A 5,669-nucleotide genomic window follows, 5' to 3' on the forward strand; every position below is an offset into this window, starting at 1 on the left:
TTTCAGGTTGTTATAAGGATATCTGTAAGAACAAGTTTCTGATAATAATGCTTTATCACCCTGTCACAAATTACAAAGTTTACCTGTGAAGTACATTTTCTCAACTCAACCTAAAGTAGAAATAGCAGCTTATGAATAGCACCAAAGAGAAAAGAAATAAGTAAAAAGAAGCATTAAGATTTCAGATAATATTAGATATAGGAAAGTTAAGTAAACAAAACCATACCAGTACATTCATTGTTAAAATACCTTTGTAATGCTAAAATCTGGCATGCAGTCTACCATTGGGTTAGTTGAGAAAAAATAATTCAAAATAATATATATGTATTTTTGTTGTTAATCCTCACCTGCACATATTTTTACATTGATTTTTAGAGAGAGTGGAAGGGAGGGAAAGAGAGAGAAAGAGAGAGACAGAGAGAGAGAGAGAGAGAGAGAGAGAGAGACATTGATGTAGAGAGATTGGTTGCCTCCCGCAAGCGCCCAGACATAGGTACATGCCCTTGACTGGAACTGAACCCGGGACTGGGCCTTTCAGTCCATGGGCCGATGCCCTATCCACTAAGCCAAACCCGCCAGGGCTAAATGTATTATTTGCTTTAACACTGAACCCTTTTATGAATAAGAAATTAGCACTCTAGATTATAATTTAAAGAGAACAATTAGCATGGTAAAATCCACTGGCAGCAAGTTTTAATTCTTAGGTATGTTTCATGTTTTTAAAACTTAAGGGATATAAGAGGATAAGTCACAGGGAAGAAGAAAAATGTGAGATATACTTAAAGCTCTTTACTTAATATAAAATTTAACAATAGATTCTGGACTTAACAAGTGTTATAAAATTTAAAAAATATTTTTAAAGAAATTACTCTGATTCAGGATTGTATTAGTTAGCTAGGGCTGCCATAATAAAATACCACAAACTGGGTGGTTAAACAACAGAAATTATTTGCTCACAGTTCTGGAGGTTAGAAGTTGAAGATTAAGATACCATCAAGGTTGGTTTCTAGTGAGACCTCTCTTCCTGGCTTATAGACTCTTGCCTTCTCCCTGTGACCTCCTGTGGTCTTTCCTCTGTGCACTCTTGTTGGGCATGGGGGTGGGGAGGAGAGATATCTCTGGTGTCTCTTCCTTTTCTAATAAGTCCTTTCAAGTCAGGGCCCATCCTTATGCCATCATTTAGCCTAATTACCTCCTTAAAGACCCTATGATCAAATAGTCACTTTGAGGGCTAGACTTCAACATATGAATTTGGGGGTGAGGGGTTCACATTCAGTCTATAACAAGATTCTTTGGAGAAAATCCTCATACTTCAGGAACTTTCAATTCTTCAATCCTCTCTCACTTAATCTCTCAGAATATTTAGGCATGTCAATAATTCAATGGCTGAATTCTGTTTTATCCGTGTGTGTGCGCGCGCGTGCGTGAAATTCAATAGATCCAGTTAAGTCCAAGTATCCCTTCTCATTTTAAACTTTGATAAAACTTGGTAGAAATGTAAACTCAACATTTAGGATTTGACGTTCTGATATCAAATTCTACAGACTACAGACAGCCTGAGAGGCTGGGCCAGAAATGCAGCCTGGGAGCCTATCAAGTGCATCCTTTCTGTCACCGGCATGACATAGCTCCCAACTGCTCATGTGACAGAAACAGTTTTACATTGGGAAATAACTGCATTTGTTTACACACATTTATAAAATAAAAATAAAAAGTTTGTTTCCATTTGGTTAAAACTTTAGTTTTCAGAAACCCAGGAATTAGTAAAAAATGAAGCACTAGAAAATAAACGGAGCTCTGAATAAAAAGTTCCATGTAACAAAAATTAAATTCTATGAGATTCATTCAGGGTTTCCTTCCTGTTTTTTCCTCTAATTCCTTTATGTTTGTCATTTTTTTTGTTTTAATTTTTGCAGTTACTCATAAACTGAAAACAAACAACTAACAGGGTCTCAATTTCCCAAAGTTTAGCTATGTCTCTATTTGTGTTTTTTAAATCTTTCCCAAGTAAATACATGTGGTTTCATTGTTTGAATAAATTTATTTTTACTTCTTCATTCAGGGAAAAAGATACAACTGTGTAAGGATGGAACGCAGGGTCTCCCACTTGAAGAAGCAGGCAATCTCCTCCCCCACGTCTCTATTCCCCTTGTCTCCTGCAGTCTGCTCTGCAAATGGGCTCCTTGGCCTAGTGCTCTGGTCCCTGCCACCTGTGATTACGCATTGCTTGAGGCCCTAAGGAAGCATCCTGGTGGCCAGCTCGTCAAAGCCAACACAGGGGCTCCCATCCTTAGTGGCCACCACCAGGCACCAGATTTCTAGGGGCACTAGGCTCTTTTGAGGGCCCTCACCCCTCCTCCTTTATCCCCTCTCCCCCTCCCCACCTCACCCCATAGACTAGGCAGGCTTCAGCAAATAGAAACAATTGGGTTCTTTATTTTGTCAAAACAGCAAAACACCAAAAAGGTGTTGAGGGAGGTCTGCTCGTTACTATCCAAGCCACAGGGGAGCTTTCCTGACACCCTGTAACCACAACCTCTTGCCTTTTACCAAGTGGAAAATAAACAAAAAGCAGCCGGAAAAAGAAAAGAAAGAAAAAGAGAAGTAGGCAATCTAAAAGTAAACATAAGTAAACATGCAAATAATAGTTCTTCTAATATATGAGTGTAGGGGCCAATGGAGCCTGCCAGACTGTAAAGACACACAGTCCTTAAGGTGTAAAGCATCAAATTAAGGCCCACTACTATGTGCTGCCTAGAATTCTGGGGAAACCAGTAGGGCATCCAATGGCCTAACGACAAATTCCCCTCCCCCTTTGCTCCTGCCTATAGGTCCCCTAGCCAAACAACCCTCTTTATCAAAAGATACAGTTCCAGATATGCCTGGGTAGTGAGTCTGAGTACCCTGCCAGTCTGTGGATCTCATTTGTCCAGTGTCAAGTATCCTGTGTTCAGCCTCCCCATAACTCCAAGGAGGACATCCCTTCCTCTCTCACCAACAGGGTGAGTAGGAGACCATTAAAATGGTCCCTGCTGCTAACTGGTTTCATCTGTACCCTTAAGATAAATTATCTTCTACATGCACAAATGCAAATTTCATCCAAGCTGTTCTTACCTCTTTTGGTTAAGATTCTAAAATAAGAAGGTGTTTCGCCCTGGCTGCCAGTGTGGCTCAGTTGGTTGGAGTGTCATCCTGTACACTGAAAAATTTTGGGTTCAATTCCCAGTCACATCGATGTTTCTTTCTCTCTCCCTTTCCCTCTCTAAAAAAAATAAAAATAAATCAATAAGTTTATCTTCAGGTGAGGATTTAAAGAAAAAGAAGCGGTTTTGTTTTTGATTGACAGACTGGGGGCACCTTTTTGAAACATTTAACTTGGAGAGGTAGGTCTCCACTATAACTCAGAGGACTGTTTTTACATTTCTACTCCCAGGCATGAAATCATAATAGCTAACACGGAATGTGTATTATGTTCCAGGTATTAAATCATCACAACATTAAAAATGTTAGTATTATTTTTATCCCCTTTTTATAAGAAATGAGTTTAAGGAACTTACCCAATGTTTTGACTTTGTTAAATTAGCATTTGTTAAGTGGATGGTGAGCCAAAGTTCAACAACAGACCACAAGAGTAATTGAAATAGAGTAGTTTATTACTCACAGGTCTGGAAGGACATACACAGCATGCCTGGACGGTCCACATAGGGAGGTCAAGACAGAATACAGATAAAGACGACAGGACCTGGGGCACATGCCTTTATTAAGGTCTGTGGGTGGAGTACTTTGGGGTTCCTGGGCTAGGTCCAGATCAGTCCATTTAAAACAAAAGAGTGAGGTTTTGCTAAACCCCAGGGTGTCTTATCTAAGGGGCCATATAGCACACAGATGCTAGGAGGCAGGGGAGACTGTTGATCACAAAGGCTGCTGGGGAAGTCATATCAGGAACGTACATTTGCTTGTGACTGTGTGTGCTGCTACGTAGGGCATGTGCTTGCATGAGGGGGATAGTGCCGATTTAAGGTCCCTGCAAGCCACTTGGCTGAACAAAATGGATGCTGAGGCAGTAATATCATGGAATAACTTAGCTCAGTGGTTCTCAACCTTGGCTGCACATTAGAATCACCTGGGAATTTTTTTAAAATCCTGATTTCTGGGCCTCATCCTCCGGAAATTCTGTTTCTTTGTTACTAATGTTGTGCCCCCATGAGGCCCAGAAATCAGGATTTTAAAAAGATTCCCAGGTGATTCTAATGTGCAGCCAAGGTTGAGAACCACTGGATTAGCTAAACTCTCCCCGCACAGGTATTAAGTGGCAAAGCAGGGCTTTAAACTCAGGCAGTCATAATCCTTCGACTATACTCCTTCTCACTGTGCTTTATTACATCTCACTGCTGGAAGAAAACACACATCATCAAGACATGTCCCAGCTGTTGTAATTTCAACCTACCCCTCAATGCCTGGAATGTGTTTAAATTTCTCATTTTTTTAAACACATTCAAGGCACTTTGTATGCTACCTGACACGTTCAGTAAACATTAGAAATGAATACTTACACAGAAATAATTGTAACTCTTTCCTTCTCCTTCTTAAACTAATTTTCCACTCCAATACTCAGTTTCAATAGAGGAAAACTGATCTCACCCTCCCCTCATTCCTCGAGGTCAAGATAGAGACCACTTAACAAGACCCTTTTCAAGGGAGATTCCTCTGCAATTTAGCACATCACTTTCCCCACATTGAGCTAATCATGGCTTGGAGGAAGGTTTTTCTACTTTCCAATTTCAACCCTTAACTTCAATCCTTCCCAACGCCCTACAAAGATTTTCCACTTACACATCCTGTTATCATCTCCAACCAATCAATATATATTGGACAAGCAATGGTTGAGCTCTTATTAAGTGACTAGAGGCTCAATGCATGAAATTCGTGCAAGAGTAGGCATTCCTTCCCCTGGCTGCCAACACCGGCTTCCCTCTGGCCGCTGGCAGGGAGGCAGGGACCCAGGACCTGGGCTTCCCTCACAGCCATGGCTTTGTCTGTAAGGTCGTCTGGAAGAATGTCCAGTCTAATTAGCATATTATGCTTTTATTATTATAGATAAGTACAGCGAATTCTGTGATGAATAACTCACATAACTCCTCCTTCCCACTCAGTATGGTGGAAAAATAGAAACTTGTTCAATTAACACAAAGCACATAAATGCTATACAGAGGTCTGGGAGCCTTGGCCATATTCGCTACAAGACCAGAGGTGGAAGGGGGTGGGGGTGTGAAGGGAGCTCAGGGCACTGTCTGAAGGGGCCCCAGGATGAGTGAGAATTAAGGGAGAAAAAGGCCAAAAAGGGGGCTACCATGGGTAGACTGAAGAAAAAATGAAAATAGGCGCAAGGAAGGTAGAAGGAAGCAAAATGCAAATGGTCAAAAGCAGGGTGAAAGATGAAGGAGACTCAGTAAGCAGGGGTGCGCTCCTCAGATCAAAAGCGCGCAGTTCCCACCCACTCCTCCCTGCCCGTGTCCAGCAGCCTAAGCCAGGGCTTGTTGCCCGCGACAGGCAGCCAAGGAGGCAAAAGCGACCCGGCGCCTAGCTCCGCTCTCGAGAACCGTACCTTGAGCTGGAGCAGTGGGGCGGGTTTCCGGGACCTTGGCGGGGGCCACCCAGCTGATGCCCAA

Source organism: Myotis brandtii, unplaced genomic scaffold (genome assembly GCF_000412655.1).
Source record: "Myotis brandtii unplaced genomic scaffold, ASM41265v1 scaffold846, whole genome shotgun sequence".
In the NCBI taxonomy this organism is placed as follows: domain Eukaryota; kingdom Metazoa; phylum Chordata; class Mammalia; order Chiroptera; family Vespertilionidae; genus Myotis; species Myotis brandtii.